This window comes from Eutrigla gurnardus (genome assembly GCF_963514095.1).
Source record: "Eutrigla gurnardus genome assembly, chromosome: 22".
Classification (NCBI taxonomy): Eukaryota; Metazoa; Chordata; class Actinopteri; order Perciformes; family Triglidae; genus Eutrigla; species Eutrigla gurnardus.
Genome location: NC_139933.1, coordinates 11,574,470 through 11,598,817, shown reverse-complemented (window position 1 = coordinate 11,598,817; position 24,348 = coordinate 11,574,470). Strand labels below are relative to the sequence as shown.

At 44.4% G+C, this 24,348-nt stretch overlaps 1 protein-coding gene across 5 annotated transcripts in view; it reads right to left on the bottom strand.

The window, feature by feature from the left end:
• The window catches only part of raraa (retinoic acid receptor, alpha a), a 132,226-nt gene extending 117,244 nt beyond the window's left edge, over window positions 1-14,982 (bottom strand). For 3 of the 5 annotated variants that reach the window (XM_084039619.1, XM_084039618.1, XM_084039621.1), the window contains exon 1: window positions 14,827-14,982. The gene's annotated coding sequence lies outside the window, so the exon portion shown is untranslated. The remainder of the gene's footprint in view (window positions 1-14,826) is intronic. The other 2 variants (XM_084039617.1, XM_084039620.1) reach the window with 1 other exon arrangement.
• Between the last annotated feature and the right edge of the window lie 9,366 nt (window positions 14,983-24,348).

Sequence of the window (24,348 nt, the reverse complement as noted above, 5' to 3'; positions counted from 1 at the left end):
CAACTCATTGCAGACACTCACCTTTCTCTCTCCCTCTTTCTCTCTCTCTCTCTATCTCTCTCTCTCACACACACACACACACACAGAAAAGAAGGGGCCCTCACTGCTGGAGCCCTGCCAGACAAGTCCATCTGCTTTTAAAATGGAACTCAATTTACCGCATCTAGAAGGCCTCGATTGCTCAGGGACCCCACAGTCTCACCAAGCAGAGGTCAGCCGATCTTCAATGTACGGCCTTGCATCGGCACCTGGAACTAGGACTGAGGTTGCTCAAGTGCTGTTGGATAAAAAGACTTGATGGGAGGCGGTCCAACTTTCAAGTAAAATCATTCGTCTGCCCTGCGACATTCACTGACTCGTTGTGACAGCAGCGCTCCAACAGTGCCAACAGTACAAATGTGTAAAAAAAAAAACAGATCGTAGGTACGACCGGCAGTCTCAACACGCGAGTCTACTTGGGAATGACAGCCCTGCGGTGACAGATATGAGCTCACATTAAAAGGGACGTTATTTTAACTTGCTTGGTTTCAAAAATATTCCACAGCCTGCGTACACACACACACTCACACAACTAAACCTCTCTCCTTGAGGCTCTGATTCTCAGTGGTGGAAACCCCCCTCAGTCACACATAGATCACATAACCTCTCTTGACATCGGAGGACAGCACTCCCAATGGATAGATGCAGATTCACACACGCTGAGTGCTGGCCAAGGCTCCAGACTGCCATTGTCCTTCAGAGTCATCCAAACAAAACAATGAAGAGGGTCACGCAAGGCCCCCTGCGGAATGGTAAATAACCGGAGAGGGTGAGAGGGAGATTCAGGGAGGAAGAGGCAGAAAGGGAGAGGAAGTGTGAGAGAGAGAGAGAGAGAGAGAGAGAGAGAGAGAGAGTGTTGTATGGACAGCCACGTGAAATATACGATCATCTGGGGGCAGGTGAATTCCACCAATCTTCAATCAATCAAGGAGAATCTGACACTGCTTGAATGGAAAATATGTCAGCTCTGTGATGTACAGAGCACAAACACCCATGTGAAGAAAGCATGTAAATTATCTCACCTCTCGCTGTAAGGAATTATAGTTATTCTAACACGCAGGGAAAACACATCCATTCAGGTTTGAGTTTTACGACAATACTTTATGTCCTGTAGTGGAATAACAGAAATGTACATCTCATACTGTGCAGGAGACAGTGGTGTATTTTATGTGCACAACCATACAGGTGAGTAGTGCTTTTGTCAAAGCCGTGCACGGGCAGAAAAAAAAAGTGCAAATGCAAACGATATCAAAGGCTCAGATTGTGGTGATGTAAATCATTCATTAGTGCTGAGTGACCCTCATTATAAAACCATCTTTGTTGTCATTATTCATCGGGCATAAAATGCTAGCCTGTTAATTCAGACTCAGGATGTTGACAATAGGCTGCCTACAAAGGGCTTGGAAGGCACAGACCCTCCCAATTGGTCTTTCATATGCTAATGAGGGAACTGTTTTGGGTTTACTGGCCTGGTTGGAAATGATTTAGGGTGACACCGGTGCGCTGAGCCTTTATGTTTAGGCTGGCCGCGGGGGCTCATATATCACCCTGATCATTAATCAATTAGCGTCTCCTAGCCACCTGTCGGACACATCGGCGCACAAAACATTCCTGCCCTTGGGCAGTTGCTAGACGATGATCATCAGTAGCACCGCTATTACCTTCCAACCCCTCTGCACACACCCCCGCCCCCTCCCCTTTATGGTAATACCCTGATGGATTACATAACCACAACCAAACACTGCCCACGACGAAAAGGGCTCGACTCCAAGAGAAATGTGGAAACCGCCATGTCGTTTTTTTCCCGTTTTTTTCTCAAATTGGTCTCCCCCTCCCAACTCAATTGAAGAGCAAGTTTTTTTTTTTAACATGCAGTTGCCCTCCGCTGTCACAAAAAGAAAAGAAGAGGCAGAGAGGAATTGATGCTGGCGTTGAAGGAGAATCAATAAGCTGACGACTATTCAAAAGTGCTGAATGCACACCAACGCTGTGTCCTTCATTGTTTTAAATGTAACTGTCTCCACTGGGGTATTGATGGTTGTTTGGTATTGATGGCGTGTCACAGTAGCCAAATACATGTGAGATGGAAGGGTTCAAACTACCAGGGTGTTTGTGACTTTACAGTGAGTCAAGAGGAGCGATTTGGTTTAGACTAGAGTAACTTACTGCGGATTTGCAGACCGTCAACTAGAAACTCTCACAGAGTCTCTTGAGACACTGTGTGGTAGGAGTGATGGTGATTGAAAAAAAAAATCCTCCATCCTCAGAGATTTCCGTTAAAGAACTGACCTCTGTCTAACCGCCACAAATACTGTCTATTTTCTGGAGATTTGTATGTAAATTTGAACTCTTATGCAAAGGCCCTCGCTGCCACTAGACAATCTCTTTTTCACAGCCTTGCTTCCCTAACAATAGCCAACTCCCACCACCCTCCCATCCAACCCCTGAAAAAAAGCCTTCACATTTTTCACCCTTTTTTTTTGTTATTTGGAACCAATTCTTAAAAGCAGCTGAGGAGATAAGTGGCACTAAAATTAGAGCCTAATCCGCCAACCCTCAATATGTGGACATGGAGAAAGTAGATTTGTCAAGCCTTGATTTAGCAGCATTCTTTCATTATAAAAGTAGCACTCTTCACGCAGCTTAGCAATACGAAATGGCTCAATCAAGTCTCATGTGGAACATTTAAGAGGGAAGGGGAAGAGGATGGAGTAAGGGCCTATCTGTGAACCCAGAAAACTTGGCATCCTGCTGATGCCATTATTGTGTTGACAGCATTGTTTTTCCCTACCTGTGCTTCACTCTTCCACTCTGAGAGTTCCCCATTGGAAATGACATTCACCGTACACTGCTAAAGGCTCTGAACGCTGGAGTTGTTTCACTGGGGGATTGTAGAAAAACTGGGCCACTGTGTTAGGCGTGTAAAGTGTGTAATACTGGGCTGGGCACTGGAGACAGGGGAGTTTTTTCCTTTTTTTTTTTTTATTCTCTTTCGTCTTTTAAATCCAACCAGTCCAGGCAAGGAGCCAGCTACCGACATTATCAGGTGGATTTTCGAAAGAACAAAAGCTTCTCTGCGATTCTTTACACCGCCAGAGGAAAAGAATCTGAACAGAAACCCCATCCAGTAAAGACAAACTGTGTGTATATATATATATATATATATATATATATATATATATATATATATATATATATATATATATATATATATATGCATGTGTGTACACATTCATTTCTTCCGGAAGATTATTTCTCTGATAATCTCACACTATTTACTTATCTCTCCAGTGAGGTCCCCCCCAAAAAAAGCAGCTGTGATATTAGAAGTTCAAAGGTCAAAACTAAAGCTGAGAACATGGAGAGGAAAGCATATCTGTTCTGGCTCACTGTATCTAATCACATTCACAACATAAATGTATCTCAGAGGCCACAAGGCCAAAGAACATATTTTTCGGAAAGAATCTCACACTTGACTGCAAACAAGTAAAGTGCATAGCTGTGTTGCCCGGTATCTGCTGGTGCACGAGCAGTGTTGGGGAGAAAAACTACTGCCTGAGCAAGATAAAGGCTATCCACAGGGTACAGAGGCAGAGAGGAGACAGCAGGAAGGAGGAGGGTGGTGGGCGACAGGGCAAAGGCTTGACCTCACGGGGTCAATAGGGGATTAGTAACATTTATCATACCTCCGCTAGCTGCTAAATGAGAAGACAGACAGCTTCTCTCTGAAGAATTCAGCCACATTTCGCTGTCAAAGTCCACATGAAGGCTGGGCCCACTACTGGCAACCAGATGCCCTGTGTTTATGACAAAGACAAATATTGGAAACCCTAAGTGGAAAAACGTGCCATGCTGGCACACGGCAGCAGTAGTGAAACGTTACATCATGTTGACGATTTAATGAGCCCAGCCTGGATCTGATCAAACGTTTTAATACCTGCCAATGCCAATATAAAAGCTTGTATTTCATGCTTCACGAGAGAGGCTGAAAAATACGTTTCATTCAATAGCAAAACTCTGGTTGGAGAATGAAGGGAGGCAAGAAGTCCTGATAAAAGGTATCTGAACACAGGGGATCCATGGAGCCACGGCTCAGCCGCTCTGACATTCACAGGGAGGAAATGACAAAGAAGCAATTGAGTGCAGAGACCAGATTTGGCACACAGGCATATCATAAAACAGCCCACCCCCAGGGCACTGGCCGACAGTGGCTGAAGAAGCATGGCAGATCTGCATTGTTTTGGTGCTCTGGACAAGTGGACCAGAGTTCGAGTGGGTATCCCGGGCCAGAGGCCAACCGAGAATGAAAACAGTCTGTTGTACAGAAGGACAATTAGGCCACACTCACGCAACAGACAGTCGTCAAAGTGGAGAGGACAGTCAACTTCACATATAAAACAAACATAGCTTACTTGTAAGGCCTTTCACAACTCATGCGTGGTCATAACATCTACAGTGACTCTACTAGAAGTGTAATGCACAGACAAAACACAAATTAGCAAATTATGGCATCCCATTTTCACATCACACACCTCCAACGCAAACACAAGCTTCCAACACTCTGGATTGCTTTCTCCAAATCACGTGCCAAAACAACAAAGGTTGTTTTCAGGCATTCGTGCAGGAGGTGCCTGCGTCACTCAATTTCTGTAACTTGCGTATTTACAAATCTGACATCAGGCGTCTTTCTGCAGTTCAATATCTGCTGTTGCAGCATCATCCCACACTGGTTAGAGGGCACTAAAAAAAAAGGGATGTTGTCCAATGCCACAACTGGAAGCAGGATTCCATGAAGAATATTAGAATAATATAATGGAGTAGAGGTTGAATATATTCCAGGGGGAAAATCCACAAAAACAATTTACAGCTGGGCAGAAATCAACTATTTAAACCAACAGCCTCACAGTATGCTGCTCCCTTCCCACTGCAGACCAGTGAGGACAGGGGTGGGTAAACACAGAGGAGCATACAAAGACTACACAACAGCAAAAGTTATTTAGATTTAGTCATGAGCGCACGTCACCGCATAAACTTTACATGTAAAACTATTTTACCCTTCCTGTCGCATCCTGATAGTGCTCACTCAGTTTTTAATTTGTCACTTAACAAGCAGGTGGCAAAACTACAAGCTGCAAATGAAACCATTACACAGACATTCTGTCATAACCATCGTAATTCTGTTGTTTCTTAAAGTTGACTGAAACATAACTAGTTAACACTAATATCATAATTTCACACTTCAGGCACCCCACTAATGTTGGGGAACAGGGCTAAATCAAGAGGCAAGAGAGCAGCTGTTTCACATGTGCATAGGTGTAACAATGGGCAGAGCTCCAAATGCTCTGCAAACAGTTTTCTCCTCATTTTTCACATTCCTACTGTCCGTGTTCGCTGCTGAACCACACCAGACACCTCTGTATTAGGGCCGATAGTGGGACGGTGTGAGAGCAGGAGACAGAAGGAGAGCACTCAAAATCAGCATCAAGGTCTGAACAGAATTTTTCCACAGCCAACATCTTAAATAGTTAGAGCAGGAAAAGGCCAGGTGTTACTAATAATATTATGGCTCAGTTCAATTTAAGTGTCCCAGAAAGCCATAACAGTGTGGCGTTTATTCGCATCACCCGGGCTAGAATTTACCTCCATGTAGACACCAACAATGTTTCACAGTCATGGCTAAAATAACCACTATTGCTGCTTTGTGCATGTTGTGAAGTGCCAGATATGGGTGCTCAATGAATTCAATGTCAATCGCAAGCTACACTTCAGCTGGTTTACTACAGCGTATGAAACCAAAGCAAACAATTTTGTTGTGATTTAATTGCAATAAAGGGATAAAAGAGGATTGCTGATGACATAATGATGATAATTTGTAAAAAGTCCGAAGTCATGATTTGCTAGGCCACCCGGCGCCATCTGATTCTAAACACAGCATGGCGTTTAGAGCCGGTTTCAACCATGAAATGTACATTTCTAGGAATCTGGTCTGAAATGTCAACATTTCGCCAGCATTAATACGTCATATACAGTTTATAGCTTGTTGTATGTGTTCAAATGTGCAGTTACTCTTTAATGTTAATTATCTATACCTGTGCTTTTCCTGCTATGATGTGTCAAAATGTCTGTGGTGAAAACATTAGACTGATAGACTGACTCTTTTTACAGCTCTACTCCACATTCACAGTTGCACAGCTGGTATTCAACAGACACGAGGTGCAAATATCTAGTTTGGAGTTTAGCACTTTACTTCTGTAGCCTCAAATATTGATCTCGTGCACCATGTGCTTTATAAATATATTAGGTCTGACAGTTATGTAAATACAACATGCTTATGAACGTCATACAGGAATTCACTTGTATAGAAATGCCTTCCACAGAAAGACCTTGAGCTCTCCTCAGTGTCTCTGTTTATGAACTTGTCCATATACCCATATAATACTTTATTTTGGCAAAAAAATCTCTCTGTTGATGTAGAGGTCCAGTGTTTGCTGCAGGGTCTTATGTAAGCTACTAGAACTGTGTCACAAGGAAGCAGCATAAACCACTCAAGATATGTGGCCTCGGGTAATTTCACAATTCAATAATACTCTGGATTGTGTGGATCTGTTTATGTATTAACAACTACATTTTATTGTGTTTGGGTTCCCCACATTATATTTGGTAATATCCACAAAGTAACTGCAAATAAATCAATTTTATATGAAAACTTATGGGTTTAAGAAGAAAATCAGTAATACAGTACTACAGTTCACAGTAATCAATGTAGTTCTATTGAAATAGAAGTTATGACTGTCGGATGTAGCCTCATCCATTATGTCTATTTTTGTTGCAATGAAAAAAAAGACATTACATTAAAAATACATTACGTGTGTTCCAAGCTGATCTGAAGGAATGGGATTGAGGCCTTCATGTCAGATTTAATGGATTATTAAAAAACTCAATCTCTTTCCAATCATTTGTTTGTCAGAATTCATTGCACTCCTTTTTACACAGGAACTTGTTCCTGACTGCTCGGCATTGTGTTTCAAGAAAATGAACTGGTAGGCAGTGTGAACCAATAACCAGTACGTCAAATTTGTGTTTTACAAACTGTTTTTTAGTGCAAGTGAGCAGGCAGAAAAAGCCTCTGAGGAGCTGGATTTGAACTTCAGTATCTTGTTCATGCTGTGGATGAAGCTAGAAAGCCTTGATCCTATCCATATCTTCCAACCACATAAGATGCACACCAAAAACAACACATGCCTCACACTATTATTGGAAACTGTCAAAGGAAAGCAAGGATGCGGGCTGGGTTTTCTTAATTCAAAGCCATTCAGAATATCTTATGTAGGAAAACAACATCCCTACGTACAACTGTGGACAACAAAAAGGCCAAATTGTAAATTGGCAATGGGCACCAAGTTGAGTAGGCAGTGACTAAGAAAACTGGGACTGGTTGATGTGTACAAATGAGAGGTTCTGTAGAAATCACCCTTGAACACGAATCAGAGCGGTGCAGAGAAGCCTCCTGGAACACAGTCAACACATTTCACACATGCAGGGCCTGGAAACAACACGCTTGGGGCTTCCACCTTCATTTAGATGAAAATGGACCTCCTTGAGAGGAAATAAAGCCATTTTTAACTCCCCCTCTCACTACGAAGCCGGTCTCCCATAATGTGCCCAGTCAATGGACTGTGGGTTTATTCAACTGCAGGCAGCCCACAGCACAGCCATAAATAATGTAGGGCAGCTCACATGAAACCCTAATCACCATTGTGCTGTCACCCAACAGAGAAGATTGCTTGTTTAATTTACTGCGCCGCATCTGTCTCAGTTCTGCCCAATTTAGTTTCACAATTTCAATGGGCAAGTACCCCAGGTATTTATCAATATGCTTTTCATCCAATGCCATGAATCAATAAGAAGGCAATTTCCATGTATCTAAGTCTGTGTGAGTGTGTGTGCACGTGTGTGTTATTGCACGTGTTTTGGGTGATGGTGAGTACGTGTGCCGGGAAGAACAAATAAGAAAACTGCAGATTGTGAAACAACAAACGCCATCAACACTCAATAACCAGAGACTCATTATTGGCCATATACAACGTACTTCATTACATTACTATTCCATTAGCATGCCGACATTTGCATATTCCAGTCACCTCTTTACAGAGGCTGTTGATCATAAATGGCAGCCATATGCTGCCTAGTGCGCCATATTACAGAATTATTACTGCGACACAAAAAGCCAAGAAAAATGGAAATCATGTTGACACAAAATGATGTTAAAAAAAAACAATCAAAAGATCCACCGTTATTGATACTGTGTCACAGCCTCACAGACTGAATGAGTATCATTTACATCCCAGAGCTATGCCACACTGCATTTTATTATTCATGCATAAAATACCACAAAAAAAGCAACAATGCAACAACCAAACATGGGAGATTAATTTGTGCTTTTTAATTAGCCCTTAATACTGTTTACTGCATTGCTTTGGGGGGTCATTTTAGCTTGACGTCCACTCCTCCACCAACGCTGGAATCCTGTCACGCTTTGTACTGCAACATCTCAGTATGACAGATATTTGGTGCGACGGCTCTCTTGCACTCCGATGACAGCCCATGGAGACAGAATAAGTAGGAGAGGCTCACTAGCAAACATAGACTTGGCGGGCACATGCCAAGGCAGCAGAGCAGCATGATAACGATGCTATGAGCCACTTTTGGGCAGCTAGCTGTATTGAGCTAGCCGCAATGTGAATGGTATCATCTTTGTTCAGGACCATTATCTCCCAACTGTGGTGTTCACTTCACACACAGATAAATGTGGCCGAGCAACTTCAGCTAATGTGCAAGCAGCTGCAGCCACAGCAGCTGGGTAATACACTGTCAACTGCCACATACGCCCACACAGGGGGCACAATAGAGGGGATTTGTTCCACCGAAATCAGTGTTAAGATGCTTTGGGTTGTGTCACGCTTTGAAACTGGACATGGCCGTTGCACAGGAGACTCATGTTTAATGTCCCGTGCAGCATTCTGGGAATGACACGGGAGCTGTCAAGTGTCTTAATTAGGAAGATGAGATTTGGCATGATGGAGAGCAGTCCAGCTGAGAAGTAACCACTAGTGTTGAAATAGATTACTGTTGTAACCTTGAGTAAATGTGATTGTTGAAGTCATGTTTTCTGGCAAAAACACGAGCCATTATCAGGTTGCAGCTTCTCCGGTGTGAATATTTTTCAGATTTTCTCTGTTTTTATCATTACAGACTGAATATCTTCGGGTTTTGGACTGTAGGGCATTTGAAGATGTCACCTTGGATAAACATTTTCATCGCTGTATGGCATCTCATACTCTAAACAAATGAAAGCCTTGTAGAAAAATAACCAGCAATTTAAATTGATAATGAAAACCACTGTTTGTTGCACAGCAATAATCTGGAGCCATCCAGACTCAAGTGACGCATCCGATCTTTGTGTCCACTATATCTGGCACATGAGCAGTCTTTTCATATAGTCTACGGTCTAATTTTCAAATTACCTAAAAAAAGAGTAAGTCAGTAAAATTATAGCAAGTAAATATGAAAATGAAAGGTTATGTTCTCCTAGAAAACCAACCAAAAATCACTGTCATAACTGACTACAGAGTACACACTTGGCACAGAGTAGTACTGGTATTATCCAGGAGCGTTTGAGGACAGATTGGCTGGTCAGACATCTGTGTAAGTGACACCAGTTATAAGGCTAGTTGTCTGACTCATGGCAGCAGAGGGTTAACTTGGCAGCTCAGCCGTACAGTGCAGCTCTAAAAGGAATATTAACAGCATTCCCCTCAGTGCAGACAGAGAGAGCAACAGGAAAAAGGAGGACAGAGAGAGGGAGAAAAGGCAAGTAGCAAAGGGGTGGGTGTGCGAATCCAATTTCCAGTGACAGTGTGCTCAGGATCACTGTTTCAGTGAAAGAACATATCATCTGTCAAAGTTAATGGCAGTGTCTTGGGGAAATGAAGGACAATAGAATGGAGACCATTCATTAAGAAGGTGGGTGATGGGGGTGTGTCGAATCCACCGGTCTGCTCCACTGTGTCCCCAGGAAAATAAATATACAGACAAGCCTTTTACGAGGTGGCAATGCTGCCGTGATCAAGGGCTGGTTCTCATACTACAGAGATAATATTAGCCCAGATGCCTGAAGGGGAATCTGTGGGCTGGAGCACAGAGCCATCACCAGGAATGAAGAGGTGGGTCTAGCTGCCTGGCAGGACGGCTGGCAGGCTAGCTAACGGGCCCGGCCAGCCTGCCTCTCACTCAGAGTTGTGGATATACTCAGTGGAAGCAATTGATACCATTGTTTTATGGAGAGGAGGGTGGAGGGGGATTAAGAACCAACAATAGGGCTCTTTCACTGGAAATGTCAGCCGTCACGCTGGGGGACTGTCCGACTGGGCAGAGACCCTTTTTGTAAAAAGCCAAGGTACAAAATGAGTGTGGAAAATAGTATGAAACCCTATGATGAGGGCAATGAAACAGTGTGACATACGCCAGAACATTTGCGTGCCAAATGGTAGAAATGCAATCTCAAACATGGGACAACAGGCTAGGGGGAAACTTACAACACAGATCATGTGAGATCTCGTCAAACAGAAACACAAGGCTTTCAATTTATTGTTGTTTCGCGTGTATCTTGAGGATTTCACAGTCTAAAAAAAGCTCCGCTAATAAACGTGTCAATGATTTCAAGGTCTAGCAAAAGACGCGGCAGCTTGAAACACATTCCAAATCAATAACCGGGATAATAGGTTATATGGGTCTTTAGCTCACCCTCATTAGGAAAAATAGGAGACAAACGTGGCCTGATTCTTCAGGCAAATTAACATAGTGAGGAACCTAAAATATCACAACGGTGATCCATTCTGGGACATTTTATCATGAGACTGTACAACTAAGAGACACAAAGTTCTCTCTCTGAGTGCTTTGATAACCCCACTGGCCTTGGACCTCTTTGAAAATCCCACTCTGAAGGTTCGAGGTGAATATAAAGAGCAAGTTGAAGTGAGGTACCCTGCCGCTTTAAGGCTGGGATGAAACCGAGTTATTCTACCACTCTGACCTAATTGCTCTCTCGCTCTCCCGACATGAACACTGGGAGCTGTGCACTCTGACACGTAAAGATTATTTAATACCATCAAAGCCATAAAAAGAGGAATAAAAGGAGGCAGTGTGGAAAGGGGGTAGGGGGGGTAGTTAACCCTTGTGAAGCTGGCCAGGCAGTCCAGAGATGCTATGTGTAGAGCAGCGGAAAGAGAATCAGTATGCAAAAGCAGGCCCGTCTAACTGCCGCCGGCCGACGTGAGCGGAGCTCCCACATCCCAACATCACAGCGGCTCCAGAACTCCCCCTCAAAAAAAAAAAATCCCACTCGACTTCAGCTACACTCCTGGTATCGGCTCCCACCCTTCTTCTCTCCTGCTTTTCCCACACTCGCCCCAGTCCCTAAGGCAATGGCTACGTCATTGGGCACCACTGCCAAACCACTGTAATATCCCAATTTATTTCTACTTATTCTTACAGAGTCGAGGCCTGTTTCATTTATGTCAAGGCTGGTTTTATTAGTGTAAAGCTACACTGCTCGGTTCCGCTAGACTTAATTTGTAGAAGTAACTGTTTCTCTATTAGAAAGATTGCTGGCAAACTTTTCTTAATGGCAGTAAATTGGTACACCGACACATGTACACACATCAACATGAATTCTAAAAAAGCTAGCCTACTGGTTTTTCCTATTTACAGTGAGTGAAACTCTAATTCTGTGGTTTGTTTTTCCACTTCAAGTGCTTCCTACTCCAGAAGCAGAGCAGCTAGCAGTCAAGATCTGATGGTGTGTGGGTGGGACAGGGTAGAGGTGTTTACCGTTAAGCAAGCACTGGGTGACTTCTCCAGGGTGCCCTGCCAGTGTGGCGAGCGTGTCTCATCTGTCAGTGGCTGATGAGTTTGTGCTGCAGAGACTCATGAGTCAGCCCTGCTCATCAACAACAGGGGAGCAGGCTGCTGCGGCGAGGCTGCGCGTAGACCACTTCAGACCAAAGCAAACCAAACCACCTTACGCACTGAGGTTTTTTTTCAGAGAAAGCTGAGATCCGATGCCAAATGTAGCCAAGATTGTAGCCCCACTACTGGTGGTTCATGTGTTATTCATGAAGGATACTATCTTGTGACTTACATCGAAATGATTCGTAAGAATAAACAATGTGGTGACCAACTGAGCTGTACGAATGGCACCATCTATAACACCTGATCGTAAGACAAGGAAGGAACAACACACAGCACGCACTATCTTTCCACGCATCACTCGAAACTTCTAAAATCACCACGCAGAAATCGATGCTGGTTTCATGCGACCGTTTCACACAAGACACACTTGGGGAAAATAAAAATATTCTGCAGATAAATGTATCTAAATATGTACATTTATCACTTTCAATTAGTAACGTAATGTGTTCCACTGATGATAAACAAAAAGAAAACATCAAATGTGATGAATAAGACTGACAGTGCAAGGAGACACTGACTCACTACTACTGTGTTTTTAAAGAACAAAAAGGGAAAATAAATCCGTTCCAGTGTCATTCACACTTGACTTTACAATCTGCAGAGGAAGGAAAGGGACATTGTGAGGGAGTGGGGGGATGTGAGGGGGCAAAGTGAGTGTGACACTACCACCACGACGATGACACATTTAGTGCCACATGAAGCCGAGGCGTGCAAGGCCTTTAACTGGCACCTTTTCACACGAAGAGAGAACCAACTTCCTGCTGACGCTTGTCAGAGGTTAAGAGTATCGGAGGAAGAAAAAATACCGCCTTGTGCTGCGTCACAGAACACCGCTGCATTTTAACAAACACTTTGTGCAGCTTTACATTAAAAAGAGGAAACGAAAGTTTGATTTCTGTGTTCTTTTTTAACCTATTGTTGCATGAAACAGTGCTTAATGATTTCTGCTCCAGGAGGAGGCAGCATGAGAAAAGCAAGTCAATTATGATTTGAGGATATAATTTCTGTCAAACTTTCACACTATGTTAGATTTTCAAGGGACCCTTGAATAAGGGAACTTATTATTTTAAGGGCAGGGCCCCAGTTTGGAGAAACTATCCCTTTAATAAAAGGAGATGACTGCCAACATTATACCTTTCAGATAACCATTGAGACAGGAAATATATTTTTAGAAGTCAATGCTGGGCTTGACTTGCGATCAGGTATCACAAGACGGCTACACAGCAGAAACAGTTATGACAACCGCTTAAAGGCTATTATCAAAATCATTATCTGCGACAATCTAGAGGGAAGGTGAACAGTCTTGTGTTCGGCCCAAGCCTTTCCGGTTTACGGGGGTGGAACATCATTACCTGTGAATCACACCGAGATAAGAGGTGACGGCGTGGGAAAACCCTCAGCCACACCAAATTTCCTAGTGCGTCTGCCTCTAATGCATCTTGTTCTAAATGTCACAGGTTGTCATGGGAAAGGGCATCTTCTTTCACCAGCCCCACCCCACACACACAAAATAATAAAAAAAATCTTTCTGCAGTGGCATGTCTGCAAGCCAGTATTATAGGAGTCGATAGAGCCATCATTAAAGATCATTCAACAAATCAGGCTGTGCCAAAATGCATAAAGTGCACAGTCTTAACAGATTACTTAAATAAAAGGAAACATCTAGAAAGTGGTTGTTAGAGCCGTAAATGTAGGGTAATACGCACTGTAATCTGTGGTTTCACAAGACAACATTTTACAAGTTAACGCCGACGGTTTTTCTGATGCTGCAGGGTATGTTACTCCAACATTATTGCACGCTACTGACATTTAATTTGCCGAGATCTCAAGACGCTTCTAATGTGCCACATTATCTTGACAGGGGGGGTAATCAGGGGTGTTAACAAATTAGGGGAGATGTCTGTCAGTTTTGCGGTGGCACTTTTAAGGCTCCTCTATCAGAAGAACGCACGCGTGGTTGTGTTTTTTTTAGGTCATCGAGTTCGCAGCTCTGTATTAGAGCACATCAGAAGAATGCAGGCTGCGGTTTGCCCCTTTGCGTGAGCTCTATGCCCTGTCCATCCGTGCACAGCACGCCGAGGCTGCTGCCGATGTTCGCCTCGAGCCTAAAAAGTAGTCCACGACCAAACGACATTGGGGAAAACGAGGGAAAACGCGACGTCAGAAAATAAATACACATTTCTCCACATTCCATCGTCCCGACGTTGTAAAAACAAACAAGTGTGGGCACAGACGCTCGGACACGGAGCACTGTTTTCAACTCCACATATCGGCACTTTCTTTTTTTTTGTCTGTTTGTTTGTTTTGTTCTTGTGACATGCCGAGCTAAGCAGTTGGCAGGTTGTTAATTGACTCGAGGAGAGCGTCAGGAGCCGAGATGTGTCCCCGGTGTCTTTACAAGCTACATCACAGGAGCGTTAGCTTCGCATGCTAGCCGCCCTAACGGACGTCACATCCACCGACTATAACGCCGCTCGGACGGACACAATTTAGCTGTAGTTTCCTTTTCTCTCGTTAGCCGTGAATTACCAACTTCACGGGAGTTTCGGGCTCCCAATTATCCGCTGCATTTTTTTTTTAACCCAGAGACCTGTCAACACTTGCGCACATTCTCACCGTGGCCGTGCACGACGCATTCAAACCCCCTCCAGGTGGAAGGGCTAACCCCCGTCAAACCTCCCGTGTAGAGGGGGGGAGAGACGCGGACGCACGCTGTCAAATGTTGACAAGCTGTCAATGGCAAGCGGATGGTAATACCTGGGACCTGTTGACTCCTCCTCCCGGTCCCCTCGGGCTGCTGGTGGAAGTTCAGCCGCGCAGCTGTATTTCTCCGCCGTGGTACTCTTTTCAAAGTTTCCTGGCGAGTCTCGAATCTGCAAACGGTGGCTCTCGCGAGCTCCGAGTGGCGTTAGGTGGACCCCCCCACCCTCCGCACCGGCAAAAACCGTGAGCTGCGTTAAGGGACGGCGAGCGCAGGGAAGTTTGGCACGGCGTTCGCGAGGGCAAGTCACGTTCTCTGGCTGTGAAATCCAACACCAGCTCGCGCTGGCCCCGCCCCCTTTCCTCTCTGGGGCCAGTAGCATAAAAAAGTGGATGTCCTGCTCTCTCCAGATGTGTGTGTGCTCTGTGCTAAAATGATGCGAGGCAACAAGAAAAGTGCAGAATTCTTTTAGTTGCATATTTTAAGTGTTTCATGCCCCCCCCCCCCCCTTAAAGCTCGTTTATGCCTCTCTAAAAAAACTCCCTGTTCTATTCTCAGTCTGGCATTTAAAGACAAAATACCAGAAGACTCACTTTCTATGGTTGCAAAAGAACTAACTGTAACCTTTAATGTGAGGTTAAAGTAAATGATGTCTCCAGTGAACGTGTGGTTATGTAACTGATTTGATATTTTAAAAGGAACGCAACCAAGCACAAGCTTGCAACAGCGAGTGTACCGAGCCAAAGATGCGAAAGAAATTATTTTACGCAAGCCTCAAATCATGGATTCTTTTTGCAAAACAAAAATGGAAAAAGTGTCTTACTTATGAAAGAAAAATAGAGGATGTTGCATACTGAGACAAATATCTAGACGGGCTACATATTTCAGACTGTTAATAATATTCATGGTTTCACCCCCAGAAATACATCTCTCATCAATCATGTATGATGTGGTTTTCCTTATACTTTTCCTTACATTTTTTTGTCAAGCCTTGAAAGCTTATATCAACTTATAATATGTCAGCTCTGTATCATCACTATGAGACACAGGGGAAAACTGGAGAATTTCAGGATTTTGTTTAAATATGTATCATTTGTATAAAATTTTAAAGAATCCGGCTTTTCCTCCATTGCGTGACAATGCCTCCCTGTCCTGCTGAGAACACCATTAAAGGCTCTAAAGTATCTTCCATCACAGATTGTACTATACCCTTTTGTCACACTGCATTTGGGCAGTCAGCTCCTTCTGTTAAATCCAGCACTCAAGAGGGAGCCTCTGCCAGATCACATAAAGAGCCGCAGCTCTTTTTATATTTAAAGCCCAATTTGTCTAGACGCAGGCCCAGCTATGTGCGCACTGACTCTGCATGTCATTTTATTTTTTAAAGTTTCTATAATTTGCATTGTATAGATTTGTTACACGTGATCTACTGTCGCGTATGCCTTTTTATTAATATCTGCTCTTTGATGTCATGTCCACATGCACGTTTCTAATCGTGCATGTTCTCAGCTTTGCTAGCTGAATAATAAAATGAATCAGGAAACCACACAAACCACATTGATTCTGCAAATATATGAGAAAATGTTTAAGGCAAAACTAGTACATTTTGTGTGTGTGCACATACGTATGGACCATTTGCTTTTCATTGTAAATTAATTGGTAGCAATTATGTTCATTAATGATTTGTACAGTTTCAAAATTTGAAGAATTCTCACCTTTATTTATATTGGAAATTGAAAACACTTTTGGATTTTTTATCCAGATAACACATGACCAATGACCCCACCAATGTGTGGTTGTTATTTTCCCTTTTTTTTTTTTTTACATATGAAAATACTTGGTAAATCAAAAATAGAAACAATAGATAGATCAACGATGAACTTGTATTTGCAGCTTTAATGTTCCCGTGTGCACTCGGGCGTGTGTATGCCTTTGAGTGCACAGTATCGGATACAGTATAGGTGCAAATGAGTGCGTGTTGCCAGGGTAGGGCACATGTTCTCTCCCGTCTCTCAGATGTGACTGCTACACTCCACGGCTTTCCACCCCAGAAAGCAAAGTTCTGTGGCAGGTGGTAGATATGAAACCCCTTGTCCCATATGATTGGACAAAAGGCCACAAGACAGCGAGTGACATACTTTGCCTCCGCGTTTACCTTCTCGGTTGCTTTTCATCTTTTCCTGGGAGCGCTGACACTGCCACGGAGAGAATGCGAGTGACAGTATCCTCCTTGTTTCTCCTGTTGCCTTTAAGGCTTTCTTATACAAAAGCTGTGAGTTGCACTAAGCTGTGTCAGTTGTCACACATCGGCACACAAGTGAGGAATGCAGTGCTGGGGGGGTGGAGGGGGGGTTGTGACATGGGACACACAGGCATGCAAGTTACTGTGGACTCAGGGAGTCATCCAATGCTTAAAGTATGTACTAGCGGAAGTAGCTGCTGTCATAATAGAGTAGTTGAAGCGATGGAACTGCCTTATTTCACTGCCATCTGACAGGTGGAACTGGGGCCCGACATATGTGTGTACAGCATGTGTTCACGCAGGCTGGATGAGCTCACCCCTCGTCCACTAAACTGCAGCGCGGGGATTTGTATTGTGTAGCGTCGTGTTTCCTCTATATCTCTAGGTCGGATAGTAAGGCCTCTGGGATCTCCTTAGGCCAGCTGCATCCTCCACTTGTAGCCAGGTTTACACTGGAAGTCGCTGGAGTTGAATCTTAATGGCTCACTGGCCGAGTACAGCTCGCTGCTACTCGGGAGATACAGATATGACTGCATCTAAGCACGTACTGTACAGCTGTAAGGATATGTCAAGCGCAGTGAAGATTCATGCGGTGCATGTTCATGCTTTACATATAGGCTCCCTGTGTGCAACCTTCAGGATGTCAGGCTCGACATAGTGGCTTGGAAGGCATTCGCTTTGCGTCTGGCTACTGTACAGAGAGTCAGACTCTGGACATGCTTCGGAGATCCGAGATTTCTAATGCTGCCCTCTCCATTTTCAGGAATTTCAAGGAGACAGGCCTGACATTGACATGAAGGATTACATACAGTATGCATACAGAACGTCTGCCTATGCTTTTGGTTAGAAGAACATTTACTACTGCCGAGTGATCTTTCTTTTCAAGTTGGGGTTGTGTGAGCCATTACTTCAGTGGCTCCCAAAATAAGCGTGATAATCCCCAATCTGGCTCATTTTTCCTAGTCCTGTCCTCTGATGTTCGCTTGTTTTGCTGTCATGGACAATTACCTATGTAGTCTTCTGAAAATGATCTGAGAAAATAAGGGAAATAAAGACGTGATGGGTCAAAAGTGTACATTGCTTTGTTTTAAAGGAATAGTTGTGGGAAATTATTCCTTTGCTTTCTTTGCTGAGAGTTAGATACAATTATTGACTCTACGTTCATTTCAGTACGGTTAATATGGGACCACAGCTAACAGCTGGTTAGCTTAGCATAACGATTGGAAACAGGTGGAAACAGCTAGTCTTGCTCTATCCAACAGTAACACAATTCACTGACCAGTATTGCTAAAGCTCATTCATTGATAATCTAACCATCAGGTTATACAGTATCTTGTTTGTTTAATCTGTACAAAAATGTACCAAACTATATTTTGGCCTGGAGCACTTCCTGGATTGTCCGCTGGAGCTCGGAAGCAGAGTTGACCTTGGACTGTGCCAGGCTAGCCATATCCCCTTGATTCTAATCTTTTTTTTCTAGTTCATTTCCCAAAATGTTCGTTTTCCTTTAAGAGGTCACCAGAATAAAAGATTTGCCAACTGCTGCGTTACTTAATGCAGACAAACTCTGAGAGGCTTAAGGGGTAAAACATCCCAATGTCCTCAGCGGCCTCACAGAGCCGCCTTAATCCCGTGATTCCATCCAAAACCATAGCATAAAATAGTCCCTGCAGATGGTCACTGTTGCAGGACCGTAGTGGAGCGTCTCTCTCATGTTTCATTTTACAAGGCACCTGGTGAGCCCTTCAGCAGGTGCTCAGTTTCCGCCTCTAAACATCGGGAGCCTGTTTACTGTCAGCTGTGGAGCTATTTCCAATGTGTGGTAACGTTAGCCAGCCCGATCAATGCTTTCACCCCGAGCATGGGGCCACCGCATGTCATGGCCTGGTTCACATAAAGAGAGGGGGGGGGGCTCGTCTACATATACAGAGGGTCACCCACGCCCAACAGAAACATTTCCAGTTCCCAAAATGTCAGTGGACAATTACAGTGAGGCATCTAAGGCAACGGGGCAACATGGGGGCCCAGGGACCTGACGTCAGCAAGGATAGCAGTCTGCCAGCCTCTCTTGGGTATACATTAGGATCTGAGTCCTGGTGTAAGAGGGAAAACCATAAAGGTGCCGAGGCTTGTTGGTCAATCACCATCCACAGTCCTTTGGCTTTTAATTCGTCCAGCCTGCTGCTGCCGTCTTTAAACCACATATCTATTTGGAACTCCCAGCAGCCAACCATTCATCACTCCGCAACTACCTTTAGCTTGTCATCCATAATTGAGTGTTATGGCGCAACCTTGAAGCAGCCGCCATAGGAAGCACTTCATAGCAACGCTGAAGGTGAAACGATTGGGCTTAACAAAAGGAAATTCTATAAAATATATATACTGAATCTCACACACCACTTGAATGCTCAAAAGAAGTTACAATGCCGGTAGCTGAATGCGCCGTCCTTGTCTGGACAGGCGCGTTGAAAAGCAACATGGCTTTCTCATTGGTTCCCTTCGTGGCGCGAGGTTGTGAAGAATAAAGAAGAAAAGCGCGAGGGGAAGAAAGCGAGTGCAGATGAGATCGTATCAGCCGCATGGAAACAGTTAGCCAAGCCCCAAAAGCCACCTTTGAACTGCAAATAGCAAGAAACAGCTTTCACTCAGAGCACATTCAGAATAACATGCCACCGACATGCAAGGGGACGCAGACATTTCCACGCACGCCGCCGCCGCTGCCGCACAAGGACATTCCTGCAAAGCCACCCACGTCTCTACCTGATCTCACCTGCAAGAGAGAAAAGCCATTATACAGTTTAATGTTCTCGTTGTCATTTTTTCCCCTCCTGTTGAAAAAAAAAAAAAGAGATGATTTTTCAAACCTCTGACAGCCGAGCCTTTCGCAGGATTTAGTCCATCTGAAAACATGTGGTAAGCCTTGTGGAATGTTTCAAATGATTCCCAGATGTGGGCCGCAGACAGGTTTAACCCATTCTTTTCCCGCTCGGCAGCAGGGAGGAGGTAGAGAGGAGGCCTCGCTGGGAGAAAGTCGGAGCAATATCAAAAAAAAACTTTTATCCCTCTCCGTCAATTTTTGTTACTTTCAAAGCATTAGGGCTCACTGAACTGTGCCTTAATGTAATTTGCCGTAAAGCTAAAAATGGAAGTCCTTTTATGCCGCATTACCCAAGAATAAAGAATGCTCGAGCGCTGCTTTTTTCCAGATGACTCAGCAATCCCATGGACCTGGCAAAGTTAAGGAAAACACCTTTGGGGACAATTCATATTCCCCACATGGTTAACTTCTCTCTGCATTGCTCAACAGACTGTTTTCCTGGCTTTTTATTTTCCCCTCCCCTGCGAGGTCACCTGTAACGAAGCAGAACATTTTCTCGTGTATCAGCCTCGGATGACCGTCTCTCCGGGCTGGGAGAGCGTTACCAAAGCCACATAAAATCAAAACAAGACGTAAGCTTACTTAATGCTTTGCTCGAACGTCATCATCTTTGCTTACATGGTACGATTAAGCCAGGACTCAAAACGAAGGTTGTTGGATCGTTTTTATGCGGGACATTGTTGTTGTAATACTCCCAAAGATGGCGGTTTTGATGAGATAGGGAGGGAGGTAACAGAAGAGCCAAACGGGGCGGAGAGAGTCAGCCGCTTGATATCCTATGAGCAACAAACTCAAGTGACCCCATTCCCTGTTCTCCCTCTCTATCTTCAGCTCTGTCGTTCCCTCCCTCTGCCTCTCTCTCTCTCTCTCTTTCCTCTCTCCCTCCTTCCCTCCATACTTCCCCCTCTCTCACCAGCCCAGCCAACTGTGAAGCAGTTGTCCAACACGCCCGTCAGCCTGCCAGCCAGCATGTTGGACTGAGTCCCATTATACACAATCATAACAGACAGGAAGCAGACAACTGATTGAATTGCACTAAAATCGAGGGCAGAGGAGAGTGACAGGCAGTCACTCTGGCGGCGAGTTGGTGGGCGAGCAAAGGAAGGTAAAGGAGTAGCCAGGGAAGGGAAAGATAGCAGGACTAGTCTTGTGCTGTGAGGCACTTAGCGGGATACCATAGGCCATATGAGGCCAGAGCAGGCTGGGAAAGATTGTTACTGCTTGGAGCTTCCACATGTGAATGCACCGCAAAACCCCCTCTCCCCCCTCCCTCCCACAAGCCTCCCTAAGGAAAGACCAGCGTATTAAAAGAAGCACAAACAACTGCCAACTCCGAATTCTGCTTTTTATTTCTGAAGGGGAATCAAGCGTGTGTTTGCTTCCTTCTCTGTGCTGTGTTGCAAGCAGCCTGATTACACAGGTCGCCCATTAAGACAGAACACGTTTTTTTTTCTCTGGCGATCACATCCATGGAGAATTAGGTTCAAATGTGCGAGGGTCATTTATTTGTACCTTTCACTTCCAACCTCTTCCCAGAAAATATCCAACGTCGTCATGTAGAAGAGGTGGAACACGCACGAGAAAGCATCCAGTGCTGGATGTCCGAAACTGAGGCGAATGTCAGGAGTTCATTTCACTTTCTTACTCTCTTTCTTGCAGAGAGTCTCATTTGAAGATCCATACCACTTTCATGTGTGTGCATTGAGTGTGAAGCTATCAGGGCAGGACGTTGATTAGCTTAGCTTAACATTTAGACTGGGAGAACAGATAGCGTGGCTAATCTCAAAAATAAGTCTGTCAGCGCCCATAAATCTCACTAATAAACACATCCAAATCAGTGTAGCAGCTTCATCTTCTCATAGGAAAATTAGAAAAATATGTACTGAACCCATCCTTCTTCCAACTTCTAAGCCAAAATGAAATATCTGATGTCATGTCAACGTGAATGAGACTTCCTAAACAAGCCTCTGTACGGCCCCTTTTATATCATCCCTCCGTGCCTTCCATTTTGGATCATCGTCGCCAACGTGTTCCCCTTCCCAGCATCTCATCAGAGGCAACCCAAAGAGTATGTCCCTTTAATTAGACCGCCTGTGAAAATAATGGCGCATTAATGACATTTCTATGGAGGCCAATGAGCTGGAACAACAGAGGAAAGACTAAATCACAAATCAATTCCAACAAATGTAATTAAGGCTTAATTAGCCTCCGGGGTGTTACTGGAATGCCACAGAGGGGATGATGCAGAGGAAGAGGGAAAGAGATGGGAAGTGGAAGAGGAATTTAGGGAAAGTGAGATTGTCATGGGTCACGGAAACAATGTCCAGTCGCTAACCTGCCGCGTGTTTAACAATCAGAAAGGACACACTGTATTGAGTGTGTGTCGCGCTGTGACTGAGCGCTCTCAAGGCTTTGATTGAATCATAAGAAGTGCCCCGCTCCTGTATGCTAAATGTGTGGCTCTTGGCACGTGCCTGGGCGGTTTTAAAGGGGAAGGGCTGATTTAAAGGCAACACTTCCAGTGTGGAGCCACACAGCCAGCGTTGGGTAGAGAAGTGCTAATTCTCAATAAAAACAGCAGCGTGTACGGTTAAGCCCAGCAACATTCTGGTGTTAAAAAGAAAGGAAGGGGGGAAGAGAAGAAAAAACAACAGAGGGGGAAAAAAAGAAAAAAGAAATGCATAAACCACAGGGAGGCTTGGAGAGGACTGGCCTGCCTCGCTGGATGCCAGATCACACAAACACAGACTCTCGCGCCAATAAATGAGCTTCATAAACTGCAATTAAAACCCTGGGCACTAATTTAGTGGAAATGGCAGCCTGTAAAAAGCGAAGAGTGTTAAGAGAAAAGAGGAGAAGGAGGACGAAGAGGGAGAGAAGTGGAACTTTTTCCGTCCTTTGCATTACTGCAAAACATACCACGCTTACACTTTTTCCTGGCTTGTACCACCCACATAGCCCTCAGTGAGTTACTTTAACGCAGGGAAGCATATACTTACTGCACACACGTCATATCAGAGGTGTTGGGGGGGTTGCACTGGACACGGCTGACAGAAGACATCTGCCCTGGCTGCCTGTCTATCAGAAAAGACTATAGAACGAGGTGTCAGCACTGAAACAGCCCACAGACACACACATGCATAGAAAACACATCTTACTCCCACCAGCAGACAGCACCAATCTTAACCTTGAGGTCCGTGTGCATGTTACAATAGCAGCAACCGCGGCTGTAATTGGGGACGGGTAGCCATGTCATGCGACGCAGTGCAACTCTGTTAGGTCACGTGGTGAAGGCCTTGGCTTTCTGCGGTGCAGAGTGACAGCGGAGCATCAGAGGCTGGCAAACAGTGTGACTGGCGGTGCAGCCGCTGCGTGTGAATTCCTCGTAAACCAGCAGCAGTTATTCCTTTGCACAGGATGGGTGGTTTCAGCCTCTCTTCCTGGTTAAGATTACTGGCGAGTATCGTCTGACCTTGAGCCGGCTCGTCTTCCCCCCCCTCCTTTAAGAGCGGCTCGTAAGCCGGAGCTTTAAAGCGTTATTCGTGGAACTTGCGTGGTCAACTTCTTCAAATGTCAGGGAAAAAATGGCAAATGTCGCCGTGATGTCAATAAAAGCACGCTCCCATATCTGTGACTGCCGTTAGCTTTTTATAAACGCGCTGTGCGGTGCAAGTCATCTCCGAGCCGTGTTTTTATTTTTCATGGTTGCCATGTGTCAGATAGTGTGACTGTAAAGGCCCAGACACACACCGGTGGACTCATTCTTGCACAATATCCCTCCAAAAGCTACACATACACTCAAACTAAGTAAGCAATGCCCTGTGCCACGTTGCCTTTTTTAATTGCTTATTGATTACTGTGTCATGCTGTGACAAAAACAGGGGGAAACAACGAAGGACAACCTGGAAGTGATGAGAATCTGGGGACATAATGCTTGACTGGGCAGGAGACTCAGAGGGGGGCAAGCATAAAGTAAACTCTGCTGGAGAGTAAATAAAGGGGATTTTTTTTTTTTTAAAGAAAAGAAAAAACATGCCCTGGCTCACAGAAGGGGTTCTAGTTTAAAAAACAAGAACCACCATCTGGGCATCAAGCACGCCTCTCTTTGTGAAAGAGAAAAACAACATGAGCTTGGCGACGGAAGCTTGAGGTTTTCGTCTTTTATCGCCCGAATCCTCTGCTCTATCTCGTCTGGGTTTCCTGTGTAAGTCACCATTACGCTAATGTGCCCTTGATGACTTTCTGCATTGAGCGGTGGCACAGTTTTATATAAGGCACAGGGTTCATCTCACTTTAAGAAAGAAAAAAAAAGAAAGAAAAAACTACCCCGGTGCAATTTGTGTTGTTGAGATCAAAGAAGTTTCGGTAGATATGATAAGATCACATATATTCAACGCCCTCGATCGAGAAATTACTTTTTAGAAATGGAAAACGACACTCAGCTGGAATATAACTGAT